The 22,374-nt window shown below is 34.3% G+C and overlaps 1 long non-coding RNA gene across 1 annotated transcript in view; it reads left to right on the top strand.

Moving 5' to 3' along the window:
• LOC134420348 (uncharacterized) overlaps positions 1–21,322 on the top strand; it is a 72,495-nt gene extending 51,173 nt beyond the window's left edge. The window contains exon 4 of the long non-coding RNA XR_010028314.1: positions 19,915–21,322. This is a non-coding gene — a long non-coding RNA (uncharacterized LOC134420348). The remainder of the gene's footprint in view (positions 1–19,914) is intronic.
• The last annotated feature ends 1,052 nt before the right edge of the window (positions 21,323–22,374 follow it).

Genomic DNA, 22,374 nt, shown 5'->3' with positions numbered 1-22,374 from the left:
TTGAAAAAAACCTGATTTAAAGGCAGTCCTGACGTTTTGTTTTTTTTTTTTTTTTTTACAAAGAAATAGAAGTAATGCCTCTGAAATGGATGGATAGCTAATTCTTGAGACTCTTGAGTTATACAGTAAGGAAAACATAGAAAATGACAGAAAATACCACAGGCAGATTGTTCATAGAAGTAAAAACTAGTGACCCATCAAAATCTCTGAACCATATCTTTCTATGTTATTGCAGATGTGACAGTTGCAATTCATTTTGGTTTATGTTGAATCTCTGAAATCTGGTTCTCTAGAGCTGAGAAAAAAATATAGGGTTAATGTAATGGTTATTTATGAAGTTTCATCTGCTGTCATAATGCATATGTTACATCTAAATATTCTCTTTCAAAAACCATGTCATGGTGACATGTCAAGGCTTTTGGGGCCAGTGATGTTTTATATCTCAATCAATGTTCTGCATGAGGGAATCCAGTGCAGCCTCAACGAGTTCGCAGACAGCCCTGAATTGGGTGGGAGTGTTGGTCTGCTGAAGGGTAGGAAGGCTCTGCAGAGGGATCTCTACAGGCTGGATGGATGGGCTGAGGCCAATTGCATGGGGTTCAACAGGGCCACGTGCCAGGTCCTGCACTTGGCTCACAGCAGTCCCAGGCACCACTACTGGGAAAAGTGGCTGGAAAGATGCCTGGTGGGGAACGACCTGGGAGTGCTGGTTAAAAGCAGCTGGACATGATCCAGTGTGTGCCCAGGTGCCCAAGACTGTCAACAGCATCCTGGCCTGTATCAGCAATGGTGTGACCAGCAGGAGCAGGGCAGTGATTGTCCCTCTGCACTTGGCACTGGTGAGGCCACACCTCGAATCCTCTGCCTGGTTCTGAGCAACAGAGTTGGTGAAAGGTCTGGAGAAAAGGAGGAACAGCTGAGGGAGCTGGGGTTATTTAGCCTGGAGAAGAGGATGCTCAGGGGAGACTTCATCCCTGTTTACTACTGCCTGAAAGCAGGCTGGAGCAAGATGCAGGCTGGTCTCTTCTCCCAGGCAGCTAGCAATAGGACAAGAGGAAATGGCCTTAAGCTGTGCCAGGGGAAGTTCAGACTGGACATAATGAAAAATTTATTTGCTGAAGGAGTAGTTAAGCAATGGAACAGGGGTGTCCGGGGAAGTGGTGGAGTTACCATCCCTGGAAAAGTTTAGGGAATGACTGGATACAGCATTTAGCACTATGTTTTAGTTTCACATGGTGGTTTTTGGTCAAAAGTTGGGCTTGGTGATCTTGGAGATGTCTTCCAGTCTTAATTATTATATGACTCTAAATGCATTTTATTGTGAATTAAGAGAAGGATACATTTTTTTTCCTAGGAAACAAATCATCTAAGTTTTTTACAAAATATTTGAAGATTATTTTCCATTACGTATTTTATATCTATTTATGTCTATTTTATATATTTTTATGCTCAATAAAAGACTGCCTGTGTTAACTACCAAGAAGAAGAATTCTTAAAAGCCTGGTTAAGAATCTTTGTTTTTGATATATTTTTGTTACTATTTGAATATATGAGAAATTAGAGCTCAAAAAAGGGTTACAATATCAAAATTTCACAAGACTTTTAAAGATAAATTGCTTTTATGAGGCCAAATTCTCCAACTGATTGTAGTGTTTTTAGGTCCAGATCAGAAGGAATAACAGAGCAATATTTGCCCCTAAAATTCTTTTGTTATCTCTCTTATGTTAGTACAACAAGTTGCAAACACATTTCTAAAATTTGACCATTATGTTAAAAAGTTTGGGTGACATAGAGAGAATATATACTATAAATTGTACCCGAATAGATACTTCAGAACGTGATGAGCACAGAAAAAGAAAACATGGACCATAACTGGAATAAAATTTTTCAGAGCTGGGTCCAGTCACAGAGGGTAAATATTTTCATGGGAGTGCAGAACAGCCCAGGTGGAAATTACCAAGTTATTGTCAAACTGTCATCAAGCTTCAGCAGAATGTTTTGATCTTTCAGATCAGAATAAAATCTTTCACAACACACAACTAAGAGACGTCATCCCTGTGGGTGAAGTAATTCCCACATCTTGAGAGTGAGCTGTTAACAATAACAAAACAAAAGGAAAACCATTCTTGGAGTCCACAGATACAGGAAATCAGAGGAGTCAGAACACCAGTAATAGTGGCTAATTCGTATCACCAGAACCGAAGACTCAGAAGTTTTCATGGCCCCAGATACTCAGGTTACCAAAAAACAAGAGGTGCAACCAGACAGAAACGTCTTTCTCTGCCTTTCATGGAGCACAAAGTTCAGTTCTCACTCCAATTTCATTGAATGCTAAAAGCAAGACAGGGAAGCAAAACATACTGATGAATAAAAATTGAAAAAACAAAGTGATTCAAATGCTGAAATAAGTACACCTTGGTTAAAATATATACGTAGTCTTATATTAGATATATTTTAAATAATCTCTGACACAATTGTTCTTTGATCTTTTGTCTATCCAAACACATTCATTTCAATAGAATCATAGAATTAATTTATTGGAGTTTGCTTTAACATTCTAAAAACGTATTTCTACTCTGCAACATCAATGTAAATCTGGATTGATTGCCTGTAAAATCTTTGTATACCTCTGGAGTGAACTGCTCTATGAGACTGACATGACACTGAAAGAACTATACATATAATTTTGTCTATTATGTCCTTCTTTCCACATAGACATGAAGAATCCATTTAATTTGGAAATTTTTATACTCTATTAAAAAGAATCAGTGCTTCTGAGCAGTGAGTAGGATTAAAAAGGTAACAGCATTGAGCAGATTTCTTTTCTTTACCAGTTTTAATTTGCAAAAATGCCAATTTTGATGTCATTATCAAAGGAAGCAATTTTGCTCATTTGTTTACTAAATCATATTTACACTGAGAAATGTATTACTCCATTAGTGAATTGCTTTGCAAATACTCATGTGCATTTATATAAAGAAAGCGACAGCTGTTCTTGATAATTTACCAATTTGCAGAACATTCCTTGACTCTCCAAAATGTATGTCACAGCTGAATAAAATATTGCAAAATATTTTTCAGACACGACCTCCAGAGATGGTTTTCTTTGTATGACTTGTTAACTGTTAGACATCATAAGAGAGATGGTATCAACCCAACATATTTTGTTTTCTTTCTTTTCCTTGTGAGGCATCACTAAAAATTTAGTAGGCTCTAGGGACCCAGGACCTAAGATAAACTTTTTTTTTAAGGTACCACAAGCAAATAAAAAAAATTCCCAGACAATGACCATGTCATACACAATGGCAAAGATACCTATTTTAAAAGAGGTTTGAAAATGCTGAGCATTAGACTAAGCTGAGACAATAGACAGGTAAGAATTGTACTTGACCTATTACTTTGGTACAATACAAACTCAGTACTAACCATGTATCAATATTTATGTTTTGGCTGATTGAAAATTTTGCATCAGTCTTGTATGAATATTAAAGGCTTATCTCACGCTTATTTTAGTGAGAGCAGTTCTCTCAAATTGCCACATCTGACAAATTCATTATATGAACACAAAACATTCACAGGCTAAAGAATGAAATTAAATGGATGCAAAATTTAAATTAATTTTAGACTGAATATCTTGCAGAAAGTAATTATTCTCTCAGAAGAGCAAACATGGCAGTGAGGTACATAAGAATAGAATTTGGTCCTCCTTTTTAAAGGTGGTTTGCTTCTTTAAAATGATGGATGGCAGTTGTAGGCCAGCGAGTTTGCCTAACATATTTGTTAAAACAATGCTAAAAAGAAACATTTCAGTGGGGAAAAATTCCTACTAAAATCAGGATACAGAAGTCTAGTATTTTTCTATTTGACCAAAATGTCAATATGTGTTGTTATTAACAATAAAAAATAATCATCAGCATCTACATTTTCATATTGAAAGATTTTATTTGGGGATCTTTTGTGCTATGGAATGGCAATTAATTCTATTTCATAGTTGAGATAGATAGGAAGACAGTTTCTCCATACCATTCCTGCCACATTAGATGTGAAGGACATGGGGAAGGAAGAAAAGCAACACCAATGAGGAAGATGTAACTGTGATCTGGCTACCCTACACCATCATAATAGTTTGGAAAATACCAGTTATACACTAATGTTATTTAAAACACTGACCTTGGTATTTATATTATCAAGACTTTGTAGAGCTTCAGCTAAATGTGACATATAGAATGTGTAGAGGTAAATCTGAATTTCATCTCCATTCTTCTTGCAGTTAGTAGAAAAAAATGCAATAAAGCAAAATAATCATTTCTACATTTCATTAGCAAAACTTGAGTCCTTCAGGTTGTTTCATCCCTTCTTCATCTTTATTAATGTGTTCTATTTTAGTACTGATGCTGTTTTATTTTCCGTATGTGCCAAGCCACTATACTGTAGAGCATTGTCTCACACTTCATTAATAGGTCTGAAGTCTTAACAAAATGAAATAATAAAAGAAATTTAGAGAATGAAACCTTTTTAATATATGTGCATCCATTTTTGCTAGAGTGTTCTCATTCTAGAGAATTTTTCTGCTTCAAGAGAAATTAATAATAGTGCATTGCTATGGAAACCTTTTAGTCTTCATATTTTCTTTACTATTTCATCACCATTTACATTATGTTTTCTATGGCTTGTAAGTTCACATGCATGCCTTGCTTTTACCTTAACTTCTGATTTTAACTTTGTTAGTACTGTAATAAATTTCTCCTAAAATAATAAATATCTCGTAACCATAATGTTTGTTATTTTTACACCTAAATATATTCAAAGGAGAGAAAATTATTTCATATTTTTGCTCATCATAAGTTCTTTTCAAATGCGTGTGATGTATTTTCAATGCAAAATGAATGATTAAATGTAATTATCAGACCACTAGGGAGAAAAAAAGTAATATGTTCCATTTTACTTACATTTTTTTAAGGAATGAAAACTTACCAGCAACCATCTTTCAAGCTTTGTTCTTCCCCCAGGCTTGAAATGAATATAAATAGCCGTCATAAACTATGCCAACAAACCACTGAAGGAATACAAACTGCAAAAGTGAGGCTGTTTTACTGTACTGCTGTGCCCACTGCATCAAACACAGCACAAGCTCTGCCTTCCCAAAGTGTGTATGTGCATGCACTCACACATCTGTAACGTGCGCAGCTGCACTGCAAAGCATCTTTGCTTGCTGTAGATGATGAGGCACGTACAAGTTTCTATTCATCTTGAAACAAATATATATTTAAAAGTGTATATTTAAGGTTCAGAGGAGATGATAGAATAGGAGAAATTATGCAGGGAGTCGATAAGCCCAGTCATAATTGCAGTAGACTTAGGAAGGTCTCAGACTGAAGACAAATTCATGAGGGATTTTTTCTTGTGTTACCACAAAATATTTCTAAAAAAACACAAACTATTTCTAAATATATATTTAAACCGATATATATAAATTATTGTTGCATACATAGATGTGCTTAAATTATTCTTCTAATACATAATTAAATCTATATACAAAGGCAAAATGGAAACTGAGCCGTCAAATACATATCTGTTGCAATATAAAAGCTATTCTCTCAAAGGTGAAAATAAATTCACCACTATATTTATTATGAAATATATGAAAAACATTTGAGAAAATTCTGTGTAATTCAAGATTCTATTAGCTCTTCAAACTCTACTAGCTCTGCAGTGATGTGCAGCAGTAACTGAAGTAATCTATACTGCAGAAACAGTATAACTAGGCCAATGCTGGCCTCTGCCTGCAGTGCTGACAAGTATAAAATGGGAAAATCTGAAATATTACTATTGAAAGAAGGTTCTTGGTACCCTTCTGGAACAAGTTCTCTTCCTGATGATGAAATGCTCACTAGCTCTACTTCAGAAAAAATACAAAAAATCATCCAAAACTTCAGTTTAAAGTACTCTTGCTTAAATTGGTTTTATTGGTTAAAGACAAAAGGAAGGTCAGATGAACCAGTATTGACAGAGCTTTTCAGGTGGCAGTGCAAAGGAGAAGCAGGGACAAATGGATGTTTGGTAGCAGTATCTTCAGAAGCTAGTTGTCTGCTAAATGAATACCTTTCCATAGCTGTTAGTCTTTTCTACTGGGGCAACTTTGATTTTAGTACCTAAATAGCTTAATATCAAGTACACACCTGAGTTGGTTTTGAGAAAGCTATCTCATGTAATGAACACCTTTGGAGCTGTCCTGATCTGCCATTTAATGGCAGGATCCATGGCTATACTAGCCAAATAGCCACCCCTGAAACCATCTGACTGTTCTTTTCCTCTTGCTACACACCTCTTTTGCATTTACTTTTAACTTACCTGTGTCCTGAGAGACACTGGTTGTGGATGTCCAATTATTCTTCCACGTGTAGCTGGATTTCCTCTTTTTATCTTAACCAAGTAGCACTGCTAATCAATGTCAAACAATGCTCCTAAGTTAAGATCAGATCACAATATCACAAAATTATTTTCCCAGGTATTCAAGAAACCATTTTGAGCACTCTTAAGCCTTGGCTTAACCCAAGACTCTGAGATATCTTTCTGCAGAGCAGTTTCAGCACAAAAGTGTTTCTGCAAATGTTGACCTGCAAAAGATTAAACACCAAGGTTTATGTAATTGTAGGCCTGAGTAGCAGCTCAAAAGCAGCTTTGGAGACTTTGGGACTTAAGGAAAGTAAAGACAGAGGTGCGTGCATCTCTTTGGAGCCCCTTATCAGACAGTTTAAAATGCCAAGCTGTGAAAGTACCTTTAGAAATGGCATTTACAAACCTGAAACTTGTAATTATACAATTAGCTCACATATGGACCACTCCATGCGAAAGAATTGGCCAGATAAACATATATGTAAAGGTAAATAAGTTGTCTTGATTAGCAGAATAGAATTCTGCCAATATATAGGAGGAAACTGTTCAAGAAATAGAATCTCAATAAAATGTTTTCTTCTTAAATCCCACATTTTTAAAATTTCTGTAAAAAAAACAATTTTAAAGTCACAATTTTCATTTCTTAATAAATTTCTATGTAAAAATTCATATTTGAAATTGAGTCTGAAATGTTATTTTTTAAATGTTGACATATTTTACCATTTGATATTTAATTTCATTGTTTTCTAAAAAATCAAACTCAACAAGTTTCAAAAGAAAATATTTATTTCTACAATAAGATTGTTAAATTCTTTTTCTCCAGAATAGATTTTTAGAGCACTTGGGTAACAACTATGAAGTAGTAAACAACTGACATTGCTTTCATGTATCTTCTACCCATGGTAGTTCTTCATAAAGTTATAACATTGCAGCTTTGATAATGATGGCTTTGCTTGGAATGTTAAGATGAGAAGAATTTTTGTGAACATAACTCTAGCAGTCTCATTATAGAGTTCTGAAATCATTACCTTTATTGCTGCCTGAAGATATAATGCATCACTTACAATAGAAGCCAGCAGTGGCATTTATCTTCCATCACTTCCAGGACTGACTTCATTTTTTGTATTAATTTATGTACTACATGTCTTGTATCTAAAAGGATTAATGCATAATGGCAAAAAGTGCAGCACATGCTATAAAATGGCATACTTTCAGGGTAGATATTAAATGTTTAGGTATAAGAAATGCAATACACTGAATTGGTATTTTCATCACAGAGCAGTAGGTGGTATCTGGGACATCACATTTTTATACTGCTTTATTTATATGGTTGCAAACATGGCAATGAGTAGGAAAAATTAATGGGATTTTTTAAGTGATGTGAGATCACCCTCCACAGGAAATACCATAGAATGCAGAATTCCTTATATCCTGCAGGTTCAATGTAATTCCCCTGTGTGCTGGTATAATTTTCCAAATATTCCACAGCATTCTCCTGTGGATGCATCTTCTCTTCATGTTTACCCATCTTTTAAAAGCCAACACCCCTTTCAAACACAGAGAACTGAGACAGAGGACATTTTCCATATTTCACAATTTTTGGTCACAGCTTTAACCAATTCAGCCTGCAATGATGTAAGTCTTACAGAGAATAATGTTGTTTGGAAAATTGCTGCCCTATTCCCTCTCCTTTTCCTTTTCTTTTTCTTCTTTTTCTTTTTTTTCCTTTTTTTTCTTCCCTTCTTTTCTCATTTTTATTTTATCTCATAATTTCCTTTCCTTTCCTTTCCTTTCCTTTCCTTTCCTTTCCTTTCCTTTCCTTTCCTTTCCTTTCCTTTCCTTTCCTTTCCTTTCCTTTCCTTTCCTTTCCTTTCCTTTCCTTTCCTTTCCTTTCCTTTCCTTTCCTTTCCTTTCCTTTCCTTTCCTTTCCCTTTCCCTTTCCTTTTCCTTTTCCTTTTCCACCTGTTTTGTTTTTAAGTCACTTACTTAATTTAAAAATTCAGTAATACATATTTTCTTGATTCATAACAGGACTGATTCACAATGGTTTGTCTTTTCTTTCAAGTAAACTTAGGTAGAAATAATTAACAAACATGCATTAAAATTCCAAAATAGATGTTCCAGGGATGAGGAATCCATGTCTTCAGAAAGAAATATCTCTACTCTGGGTGGTGCTAAAGCTGTTATCCTCTCTCAATCCTTGGTATTTTTGTTCCCCATGGAAGCAGACTGATGATGCCATAAAAGCCTTTGGGTTTGGTAAAATATGAAAGGTAGATAAAAGTAGAAAATAAAGGCATGAAGAGCAAAGAAAATTTATATGTTTGTAGATATGATTTCTATATCTTTGTAGATAAATCATTCTAATCAGCAGGGGGGTAAGCAAAAACCCTCTGTAGGTGCTATTTTCTACAGCAGAGACGTCACTCCACAGAAAACCAATTTAAAAGTCGTGGTATTGCAACTTTGCTTTAGTGATTTGGCAACATTTCTTTTTCTCTATTCTCTTCCCCTGCTGAGCCCATCACTGTGCACGACTCTACCATTCTCTATCCTAAGCTTTCTCTTTTCTTCACAAACATTGCTCCTCTCTCTTTCTAAGTCTCTTTTTGATATCCCTTTTGGCACTTGCATTTTACACACCTCTTTCAATACACATTTAATTAATTTAATTTATTACAGTTGATATTTTGTTGCTTTGAACCATTGATCATCTCAGTCCTCTACTTTATGCCCATAAACTGATCTTAGTGTTTGTCTGAATTTCATAGAGTATTTTAGTGGGGGAAAAGTATGTATGTCATGTATAACAAAATTAACACTTTTCTTAATCAACAAACACTATTCATAAAATACATTAAACAAAACATATTCTAGAACAATTTATACATTTTATATTTTGAACGTTACTAACATTTTCAAAGACTTTGAGGTGAAGTCCTACCTTAATGTAAGAAAACATTCAAAAGTAAAACTATTAAGACAACTCTAAAAACCAAAACATATTTTAACAATAAAGATCACTTCCTATAGCTATCATAATTGTATATATTATATTTTGGGGGTTTATCATTAATATATTGTCTCTGGTACAGTAAAAAAAAATACAAAAACTTAAGAACACTGAAATTCAAAATTATGTATGCGATGACTTGTAAAGAAAAAAGTGAAGGCTAGAGATAGGTGACAACTGGTAGATGAAAATTATTCAACCTGTCAATTCTTGTAAAGACTGCATTACTGAATTTTACCGGCATATCTAACAGTGAGAGAATAGGTGAAGGCAATGAATAAATTGGAAGTTAGTTGAGTAGATGCACTGAAATACCTACCTACGGTTCTCAAAAAAATTACTGTAAACCCTGTCTTGACACTGCAAATACAAACATAAATATTCTTTTCCAGTACAATAAGACAATCTCAAAAGATTCTGCAGCCATAAGAACACAAATTACTGTAATGTAGGAAATAGATGCTTTGTTAGATAATCTAATAAAGTTAGTTATATTTTGGAATTTGCTTTTTCTATATTTATTTCAAATGGTGGTTTTTTCCCTCATATTTCTAAAATTATCCTTTCCAACTCAAATATGGATGATATTCAAGAAACTGTTGCCTTCCTAATTTCCCTTGTACCTAAACCTGCATTCACTTTGATAATTTACTGTCAAAACTCCTCCTATGCAATGTAGTATGCTCTACAACATGTCAGTAAAAGGGCTGTTAGAGACCTGAAAAGAATCAAACTTTCTGTAATAAAAAGACTGCATGTTTATCCTACTTTTTGTGAAAGCAGTTTAAATTCTGTCCAAGGAAGAGGTGAAAATTATTTTGCAAACTATGAGATGATACTTGCAGTATCTTGGTTTCCAGACTAAAATTATACTCAGCAATCAGTACATGAAATTCATTCTGTTTGTATTTTTGTGGTTTGGTGATATAATTACAGCTGAAGTGTAGAGGAGTAATTGTTTTCAGCCCAAGAATTAATTTTACCTTATCCAAATTGTTTTTTGAAATAAAACTATTCATACAGAGCTTTACAAAAAGATTGGAAACAATTCCTAGCATATGTGTCTTCCTTTCTGAGAAGAGATAGGATGAATACACCAAAATAACAACAGAAAACTTGATTCCAAATATCTCCTGAAACTGATTGTAAAGCTGCTTTTCAGCGCTTACCTCTGACTGAAGATAAGATGCTTTCTAAAATAAGATTTTCATCAAGATCCCATGTGATTCCTTTTCATCTCATCCCTACTGCTGCCTGTTTAATACATAAATGAATTTTCAATCAAATCTGAAATCATGTAAGTCCAGAAACAGGGAAGATAATCGAAATTGTTCTTCTTTGCTTTTATTATTTGTATATCTATAACATCATAACAGTATTAGTGTCACTGCCTAATGACTGTAGTAACTATAAAGAAAAAAGATAAATTTATGCTGCATTAATAAAATAAAGAAAAATATTCATCTGCAAGATAACATCAAGGGCAAATGTGCCACAAGTCATAAACATTATTCAACTTTGACGTGAAACCAAAAAGTTTATTATGTATGCTCCTTTATGGAATTTCACTCCTATAAAATGTAGCAATGATTTGCAGTAAAGTAGCAGTGATCTGTAATGAAAAGTGCACTGATGATGATTTAAACTCCAGCAGCAGCTTCAGCTAACAGCTGAAAACATTTTAATGGAATTTTCTACTTCTCTGAGGACAAACTTTTTTGTCTTAATAAAAGATTTCTATTTTTATTTCCATTTCACTCTTAGAGAAAAGGTATTTTGCTGGAGTATGTTTCCATTATGCTTCCTTCTACAAATTCCCAACATAACAATTTTAACTACCTGCCTTTATGTCAGATATGTGAGGTGAAGTTTCTACACAACCATGAAAGGATGACAGGAAGGGTTTCATGCTCAGTTCCAGACAGCAGTGAGACAGACTGTCTAGGATATGATGTCAGAATAAAAGTTCACTCCAAATAAGGAAAGTGCTTCATATTGCTGCATTCCAAGTTTTTCAAGCAGCATAAATCCCAATCTATGTGGAGTTCACATTCATGAAGCAGCTTGAAAAGCTGGAAGTGTGTCCTGGTTCTGAGCATGACCTTGGTTTATTTCTAAATTCAGAGAAAGCCATCTTAGTAAAATCAGGACCCATGATTGAAAAAATCTCCTCTATGTTGCAGTTAGCAAAACTGAACAGAGCTTTGGACAGTAAATGTGCAAATAAAAGGAAAAAAAATACAATTATATTATCACCTTAACTCTGCACCAGATTCAACCATTTGAGATGCAAATTTCCAACTCGTGTGCTCTGAGAACAACTTGAACTCCATAAGGAATTGCTATCTCCTGTTCTAACTGAATGTATTTACCAGCTTACAGTTCAATTACAACCATCATCTTGAAAATTGAGTGATCCCTGAAGAAACTTAAAATGATAGATACTGGAGTACATTGGGTCATAAAGGGACTTTCTTGGTCATGGAGATCACTCCCTTGCCAGTGTTAGACAAGATAACCACATTACATAATCTATTGATCAAGTTCCATTTTGAAAGTTACTTTTATAGGGTTTGTTGTTTCCTCTTGCCTCTCACCATTCTTTTGTGAGTCATCCTTCTTCACTATACCACAAAACCCAAATTTTCCAAAAGGAAATCAACTGTGTTTTCCTCTTGAAAATTTCAAACACAGCATATGCAATGATTTATCACTTGTATAATCCTAATTTCCTTAAGCAATTGTTTTAATAAAAAAAAAATTAAAAAAGAAAGAGGGGAATTAAAATGAGCAAAAACATTTCTGTTTAATTCTGTTTTCTGTGTCCTATTGTTATAGCTTTTTAGTATGAATTGCATGTCTGTTTCAGCTCCATCTCAGAGCCCTCTTTTTCTTTAATTATTCCTGCAATACTATTTTAAAATGTTTATCTTTCAGCCATTATTAATTAGCAGGATAAATTACACTAAAGCTAGTTAAAATCAAACAAATGAAAGAGTAAAGTAATATTTTGTGGAGAGCATCAGATAGCATCTGGTTGACCTCATCACATCCAACACAAAAGTGATGACTTCATGCACACTTTTGCCCACAATGTAAAATTATTGCTAAAAGCTAGTTGGCTTGTAAGCCTAGGTTAGGTGCTGGAGCTCAGATTTCTCAAACTTTTACCTGCACGTCCAACAGTAACTCCTATTGTGAGCATATCTTGTCTCTCTTTTCAGGCAGGTATTTTCCATGCATAGAAAAATACTGTACAACAACTTGTTTCAATTGCTGATTTCCATTTTTGGTTGAAATTCTGATATTTTAAAATGTAATTTTTTCTTACACTAAGACACAAAGTCAAATGTATATCACCTATTCAGAGATCCCATTGTAAAGATGCATATGCATAACTATACATAACAATAAATCTGTATAAGCGTAACAGATAAAACCAGTATCTGACATTTTTAGCTTTTATACTTTCTTTTAAATACATCATCATTATAAACTATAAAACCAAGCTTCATATTTTAATATCTGAAAAAATAACATAAATTCCTATGAAATTCTAATTTCATTGAAATGTAATTTTTCGCTGGAAATATTTTACTCAATTTTAAGCTTGAATTGGGAAATTCTCAAGTGCCTGGGGGGAATAAAAATATTAATCTGTCTACACATGCAATGATACTACTATTGTAGTTGACAGATCCACCTATATTTAAATCTGCAATATCAAACATGACTTTAGATCTCAGTAGTTACACCTTCAGTACACACATGGCCTCACTCTAACCAGAATATTATGTAGAGAAAACATTCAAATTTTCTCAAGCAATTCATGTGAAAAATTTCAAAATACAGGCACACCTATATCATGTACAAGCTGTTTTTGAAATTTATCCCAAGAATTTTTAATATGCAGGGCCTATTGCAATAAAAACGTGCAACCTTTTGGTAATATTTTGAAAACAAAAATATTTATATAATCTGATTAATTAACAGTCCATGGGGATTGTTTTTTCAAGACTAGAAATCTTTAAAATTCTAAATATTTTTCATACCTGGCTGAATTATATGTCTGTCTCTATATGAAATTAAATTTAGCATAATAATCCACCAAAACAGTCCATGGGGATTGTTTTTTCAAGATTAATTAACAGTCCATGGGGATTGTTTTTTCAAGACTAGAAATCTTTAAAATTCTAAATATTTTTCATGCCTGGCTGAATTATATGTCTGTCTCTATATGAAATTAAATTTAGCATAATAATCCACCAAAACTCAGTGATTTTCATGCATTAACTCAGGTAACTTTAGCAAGTTCATTCCACTGTTCTTAGAGATGGCTAATTTCAAGTGTTTTTCAAGTTAAATTTTTGTGGCACATATGGAGAATTGCTGATTTTATGAAAATTTGTTTTGCAAATGCCAAACTCATTATGTTTGCTTTTATGTTTTTCTTCCACTGATATTGTCTTCTAAATGTCTAAATATAGCATGCAAAAACAGGGTGTTATACTAGCTGTCTCAGAAGTTCTAACTGCAAAAAGAAAACCTTGCTTTACAGAATAAGTTATTCTACTTGCAAAACATGTTTTTAGTCAGTATCTAGCTATAGTCCTCTTTATTATTTTTTTGTACATTTTATAGAATTCTCAGGAAAAATAAGTGGAAGCAATTTCTTATATATTTCAATGGATGACAAACTACAAATACACGCATACTCATACAAATAAGTTATTTTGAATTCTGCTGCTCACACATTTCTGTTGATGCCTCATGGATGGTCTATTTCTAGACCTAAGCACCTTTCCCACTGTGGTGGATATCACTTCCAAAAGAGAAAAAGGCAAATAGGATAACCAGGGACCTCAATATCTTCTAATTATGCAAGAACTGTTGTCTGAAATTAGACTTTTTTCAAATAACCCATCAGTACTGCAAAACAAAAATAAAAACATAAGTCTGTTTCAGCCATATGCTTTAGTGTAACAGCGTATGCAACAGTTCAAGAAATGGGGAGATATAGATAAAAGGTAAATAAAGTAATGTTAAAAGCTACCACAGAAATAAATTGTCAGAAAAGCAGAAGGATTCTCAATCTTTTGATGTCATAGTAAAGATATGAGGCCAAATGTAGGTTACTGAGTTCAGTACAGAGATTAATTTAATACAACATAATGATGTGGTCATGCTTGTTCTCAATATTAATGAGCCTAAGCTACTCAGCTACTCAGTTTATTTCCCTACTCAGATAAGAAGGGCATCTGAGTGATTAAGCTGCCCTATGTATTGATTTGGTTTTTCCAAGTATAGCAGGCTAAAACATAGTAAGATCCTGAGTTATGTGCTATACCTTTTGCTCTGGGGGACTACAGCAAACTGTGAACTTCAAATTAGTGAAGAAAAAACATAAATTAATGGTATTTGAAAGAAGAACCTCAGAGAGATACATTCCTTTTTGTGTGTACTTTAATAAGTCAGCAAGGCAAGTTTTAAATTGATTGGACTGTCAAGAGTCAGGCTGAACTCTGAGTGAGACCAAAAAATTACAATGAACAAAAAATCTACTGCATTTGCTTGGATGCAGTATAGATGAAAAATGTTAATCATCTGTGGCATTTTTAAGTTTGGTTGAAAAGTTGAACAAAAGTAATGAATAGTAGCAGTCTGTGTATAAATTGTGTGTGCAAATAAAGAAATCATAATGAAATCAAGTAAGCTGCCTACTAAGAGTGTCACTTTAATTTATACATTTTATAGGTTATTTTGTTTAAACAATCTTTGTTAAATAGAGCCACATCATAGTAGCAAGGATGTGAAGGATGGCTCAAAGGATTTCCTCTTTGATCACACTGAAGGCTAAGACTAATTGTGAGAGGTTCCATGGGTCCCCAGGCCACAGGGTGCATAAAGGCTGATCTCCACTTTGCCCAGGGCTGGACACTCTACACTGGGCAGGCTGTCTCCATTTCGTGTACAACTCGGCCAAGGTCTCTTCCAAACTCCTTGTGGTGTTCCTCTGAGTTTAAAACCTTCTTTTTACTGTATATATGGTTCCTCTATTGTCATGAGTAATTAATAGAAATTCGTCAATTGCAGGAATGGAGGACACAACTGATTTGCCATAAGTTCTCTATGGATGAGCATGAAGAATTATAAGGGGTAAAAAGACCCAGACGTTTGGGATAGAGCCTACCAAGAAGGATCCCTGGAGAGAACATCCTCCTAAAGAAACACTTGTTTAAATGGGAGCTAGTTGATTTGCTCTGAAATGAAGCTTGGAACTGATGTGATACACTTCTGTAAAATAGGAGCGGGGAAGTAGCTGGATCAAGTCTGATGGCCAAATTACTTGATGGTGAAGAAATAGCCAAAATGTCCCACTCAGCTGTGAAAAAGAGTTCCATTATTTTATGATGGGAAGAGAATTGTCTTGAGATACAACTCTGTATGCATCTATACTGGTGATTTTTTGCTTTGGAATGGCTCTCTTTAGCCATAGGTTTAGGTTGTAACTGTGCCTGGATTAACTGTTTGCTGTGCACTGTAGAATGTTTCTGTGCACTTTTCAAGGTTTCCCTCATGGCTAAGAGTGATATTGTGCCTTACTACATGATCCAGAAATTACCACTTGCAATGTAGAAAAATAACCTTCCAACAGTTTGCTCTCTACATGCATGGAGGATTTTAGCACAACAGCAAAATAACCTGGGATAGCTGTACAGAAATCTAATTAGCATTGCCAATTAGGTACAGCTGCACAACATGACCCTATAATCATGGGATTATATAAAAACTTCCTACCTTCTTCTTTGTATGGAAATAGTCAGTAGTGTAGGTGCCCCCTATGTGGATACAATGTAAGTTTTAACAGTGTTTTAAAGGACATCATAGCTTTTAGACTATAGTGAGGAGCAATAGAGACATTTCTCTTTCACCCTTAACCTACTCAGGATCTACAATGAGACCACCAAAAGCTTTTTTTCTTCTAGAAATGCCTGTATAAAAATATCAAACTGCGCATTACATAATTTGAAATTTCTTCATATGCAAGAAAATTTTAAACAAAATTTATGTATTTTGGGATAATTATTAACAAGCAAAAGTTTTAGCAAAATAGAGAACAAAGGTATTCTTCACAGAAAGATACCCATTCATAAAGATTTAGTAAAACCCAAGGTTTTACATTCTGGCAGAAAATCTACTGGTTGCTGTGCTAGTTTTCCCCATGCCCTGAATCTGAGGCAGTGTTGGGAAGACTAATTCTGTCAAGGACTTGGCATAGTCAGTAATCTGGCTTTACAGAATACAGGCTGGACAGCCTCAGTCTAGGGCTGTCAGGGCTTCAAGCCGTGTTGCCATACTCCCACCTGACAAATAATCGTATCCTCTTTATTCTCTTTTCTTTCTTTAGCAAACAGATGGTGTTGGTGCCTCGCTGTGTCCAAAAATAGTTTCTAACTTTGCAACCAATTGTAGTTTCTTCACACTCAAATGCATTTCATCTCAGCCCTTTGCTCTCTATTTCAGCACTTATTCAGTGTTCAGCTAATGGTGAGTTTACAGCCCATTCCTTTATACACTTCCTTTTTTTTTTTCTCTGCTTGGGTGCATATAGCCTAAAAAAATCCTAAGTGAATACAGCCCTACAAATTGAGTGACAAAAAATGTCAGCTAGATATTAAGTTCCTGTATGCAATAAAAAAGGAATCTTATAATAAACTTGTTACAACAGCAGAGAGTCTGATCTTCAGCCATGAGCCCCTGTACTATATTGCCCTATATAAAGACATGAGATATCAACAAAAGAGAAGCACTTTAGCCATCTTGATATTCAATGAATGGGCTAACTGCTTTTGTGGAATTGCACTGTTCTTCAATGTGTTACCTTTATCAAACCAAGACCTGCATAAAAATGAAATGTCAGACTCCAATACAGTTCTAGTCAGTCATACAGTTTATCTTCTTGTCCACTGATAGAGTTCACAAATTTAATAACTGTCCTTTATCCTTGTCTCAGTTCTCTTTCAGCTTTCTGTTTGACTTTCCTTCTGACCTGACTTGCAGGAAATTCCTCATCCTCCTCTCCTATAGTAATCAGAATAGAAGGAACAGAAAACATACCATTGCCATTACAAAGAGTATGAGGGGTTATCAAATCACTGTGATGGTCAGAGAAAAACGTGTTCAATGTTTATCTACCACATACAGTTTAACCTATTTAGACAGTAGTTGACTAAAGTAACTGAATAATTTAAACTGAAAAGTTTATTAAGAATCTTAGTCACAGTTTCACATCTTGTATGGAAAAAAAAATCATTTATTCTTAATCAAAAATAATAGGATTACTTGGAAGAATCTGCTGATAACATTATCAAAATTATTTTTCAGCTGATTAGAAAGCATAATGATGAATTTTTGCCCTTTTGTTTTGGTTTTTGTGACTATAATTAAGAATGACTCTTCAGGTGCCCGGATGGTCTGTAAATGACAATTATACTGGTTTCTACTTCTTCCAGGACATTCACAAATGAGAATAAACTGAACTTGCATTTTCCTCTGAATCGAAGGTACTAAAAGAAAAATTTCTAAACCAATCTGCTACAATGTCAACTATGTGGAGATAGCTTCTGTGGAGATACATGGAAGCACTAAAGCCTTAAAATGCTCAGCAAGGCTCATGTGTGAAACAGCCGCCTGCTCCTTTACAGCTGGGAACTCTCAACTCAAATTTTCTTCCTCCTAGCTGGTACAGTGCAGCGTTTTGGAATCAGTGTGAGGATGATGCTGATAACACAACACACTGATGTTTTAGCTGTTGCCATGTAGTGCTTGCCCTGCCTAGGTCAAGGACCTCTCAGGTTCCCATACTCTGCCAGTGGGTAGCTTCTCAAGAAGCTGGAGCACAGTGTGGCAGGACAGCTGACCCAAACCTACCAAAACGGTGTTCCGTATCACAGAACATCATACCCAATAAATCAGCTTGGGTAATTAGCTTGGGTAATAAAAAACAGGAGTCAATCACTGTCAATCAATCAATGTCTGCCTGGGAACAATCACTGTCTGGGAACAAGTTGGGGACCAGTCAGGGGGTGGTGAGCAATTGTTTTGTGTATCACTGGCTTTTTACTCTTAAATTGTATTTCTCTCCCTCTTTTTCTTATCTCCCTTTTCATTACTATTATCCTTATTATTTATAATTATCAATTATTATAATACTATTTTACTTCATTTCAATTATAAAACTGTTCTTATTTTAATCCATGGATTTTCCAGTTCTCCTCTCCAACCCACCTGGTGGAAGTGACGAATGAGAAAGTGTCTGCATGGGGTTAAGTCACCACACTACTCATTTTCATAGGTCTTGAAAATAGAGAAATCTTGTATCTCCGTGCAGTTAGGAAGAGGAGCCATTGATAAAAGAACAGATGCATAGGATATGCTGAACTATCTGGCTAAATAAAAACCCTATAATGTAAAGAAAAAAAATAAGTAGATGTGGGCAGGTTGCACTCTGAGGAGATAAGTGAAATCAATCAATGGACACAATACTGTCTTAAACTGAAGGCAAACTGTTGAAAATTGAACTACCAGCTAGAGTGGGGTAAGGGATGTTGAGGCTGTTGGAAAATGTTACCGTCTTTTTGCAGCTGAAGAGAAAAGCAACATCTGATCACCTAAATAGCAACTTCCTTTCTGTCAAGTTAGGCATTGTTTTAAATTTCTGATCCAGAAAAAGTTGCTGTAAAGTTTTGCCACCAGTTGCTAAATTTTGATATTCTGGGATTAAATTTTTTTGACAGACACTTTTTTATTTACTCATTTTCAAGTTTTAATAATTTCGATTGCTGTAACAATGTAATTAAATCAGTCTTTGAGAAAATTATTTGTATTATGGAACAGTCTACTCAATATTGCATATAAATATACATCATATATATAATTTTGTATATAAAAATTTACTAGAATTTCATAAGAATTTTTTTCCCCAAATCCAACTGACTTTTAATAATTCCTGAAGTCAATTTCCATCCAAGGAAACATCAATTCATAAGAGGCTGACTCTCATTAGGAATAGTTTTGTAATATTTCCTGCTCCTAGCATGAGTTCAGAGAAAGCATGTTCATTCTGTTATTCTAGGTGGCTATTGAAATACAAAGACTGGATAAATTTGGTGTAACATCACTGTTCAAACAAATTGGATTTTGTATTCATTTTAGCTGTCATTAGAGAGTTAACATAAAAAGAGGGACATCACATTATTCTAAAATTAGTCATAATTAAACAATTTTCTTTGCAGATACCACAAATTACATGGAACAATTGTGTTGAGGACAGAAAAAGCCTGCTATGGGAAAAAAGGTGGATTTCTAGTTAAGGTGTTTCATATAATTTTCAGAAGATTTCTTTTTAAATCATACCTCTCTTAGAAGCTTCCTGTATGACCTTAGGCAAGCTGTTTAATTTTTCTGAGCTTCTTTTCTCATGTAAAATGTTTTCTCTCTCACAGCATCCTTTTTCATCACCATGGAAGTGATGGAAATCATCCTAACTGTGCGAACTCGCAAGAATGTGCCAAGATGTCTGGCAGAAATAATAGCATTTAACTGAAGGGGGAAACAGAAGACACACTGGCATTTCCACTGCTAGCAAATATGCTATCACTTTCCCTAATAATTACTTCAGGTTGCACATGGTTGACATTTACAACAAGAAACAAAACAGCAATCAAAAGCAAATACCATGTAAGGTACAAACCTAAAATAATAAGATAACTTGGATCACAGTATTTACTGAAAATATTGATTCATTTCTTGGAATATTCTTTGTATAAAAGATATATTTAATTATCTCATTAGTGTTGCAATCTGGTTTTCTTATTAATAAAAGTAACTTATGAAAATTACTAGATCAATTTATTTTCTTCTAGTTTTTAACTTGCTGTAAAATATCTGAAATATCAATAAAGCGTTTTTCCAGTAGATCCTAATGCCATCTTGTTTGGGACTCAAGGCACAATAGTGAAAGGATAAATGTCCTTACAAAGAACGCAGGTGAGGTAGCTGCAGTCAATGTCAGAAATATGTTTTCGAACATGAGTAGAAGTTAATTAAGTCAGAAAAACATTTACATCATAAAAGTTTGTACCCAGGTTTGCACATACATTTGGGTTTTGCATCATTTACATCTTCTTCTGCCACTGTCACGGAGAAAGAGCAAGAGCATGAGCATTGTTACACGCTCAGGAGGAGCCCTCTTGCTTGTGCGTTGTGTGCCCATAACCTCAGTGGACCCTGGAACCCACAAAGATTCTCCTTGTGCTGCCACATGCTCAATGCAGATGGCATCTTCTGAGAGGATGTTGGCAGACACACACAAACCCATATTTACCGAGTGCAAACAATGTTTTTTAGGAGTTTGTAAGTCAGCCAAAGGCAAGTGTCTTTCGCGCAGATTACAAAACAGTTCTCTGACCTCATGTTGACAATTTGCATTTCTCCAGCTCCCAATTGAAAGTCCTCGATTAAAGTATGAAAAGGTTCCTTCACCCAAATGATGTTATTTTTTTCATAAAGATGATTCTTTTTCTATTTTCAAAGAATATCTGGTCTGTTTTAGCTGGAATTTAAGTTATGTTCAAGACTCAGCCAAAAATATCGGTTTCAATTCAATAAACACACTGTAAATTTAACTTGCAAATATAAATTCAAATGTAAATATTTAAGAATTTGCAAACAGCTTCAGTAGAGATTGTCCCTAATATATTCTAGTTCTTTACAACAAGCTTCAAAAGTGTCAAGTGAATGCTGTCCATGGTTTATTCAGATTGAGGGTCTGGCTCAACACACTTAAAAGTGATGCATGGTAAAATTTCAAAGCAATATGTAATCCTTCAATAAAATAAGTACCTGAAGTAACCTATTGATCCTATTTGGTTTTATGATCGTTCTTTTCAAAACCAACATATCTGAATGTTGTTTATAAAGTGTAATAAATATATATTTTATTCAAACAAAGATTTTACAGGCAAATGGATAAACTTACAATCATATATCTCAGTTATACCTGTGCCAGTAACTGTTTCCAACAAACATCTTCATGAAGGCTTCTTATTTAGATAAGCCACCAGTGAAGAGTAAACAAATAATCAAACAAACATTAAACAGCATCATAACTCCAGACTGATTATTCTGTTACTCAGCTGTTGCATCTGTGGGTTTTGATTATCTCAGTTTAGAAATATGTAATCTATAGCGAATACTTTTTCTTCTGAGGAAAATAAAACTTCAATATATTGTTCAGTCCTTACTAAAATTGCTAAAGTCCTTACTAAAATTAGCTTTGGCTAAGACAGGACTCAAACACAATATTGTGATTAAATGCACTTTTTCTTACCTTATTCTCTACTTCTCAAAATGCTGTAATGTTTGCTAGAGAAAAAATCTTTTTATTATGTTGTAGCATGTAAATCTACATGCTGAAAATTTTGGAATTTAATATTGTTGCTTCAACATATGAATCTCTACCTTACTTTGAGCATATGCTGTATATTCTATTCACATCTTGTGATAACAGATTCTCATAACTTTTATGTCAAGCACATATGAACATTATTTTCATGTATGAAGTAAAAAGCTAAAATGTGTACATTTTTAACCAGATAACCATATTTTATATATATTTCTTTGAAAATATGGGCCCAACAATGTCAAATTGTAACATTTCTACCAAAATTGTCAGTCATTTCAAGTTCTCAAACAATATATATTAGAAAAAAAATCACTTGGCAGAAAGAATGACAAAATAAATATGCTATCTCTCATCTACAGTACAGCTAAATCTATTTTCGAACATTTTCATTGATTTTCTAGGTGAGCTTGCACAAGTTAGCTAATGGCATGTTTCCCTTCAGAAGTATCAAAATGGGAAGTTGAAATAGAAAGCAAACTGTCGTTTTACTGGAAATAAA

This window comes from Melospiza melodia, chromosome 6 (genome assembly GCF_035770615.1).
Source record: "Melospiza melodia melodia isolate bMelMel2 chromosome 6, bMelMel2.pri, whole genome shotgun sequence".
Lineage (NCBI taxonomy): Eukaryota > Metazoa > Chordata > Aves > Passeriformes > Passerellidae > Melospiza > Melospiza melodia.
Note: the sequence above shows the minus strand (reverse complement) of the source record. Positions and strands in the feature narration are given on the sequence as shown.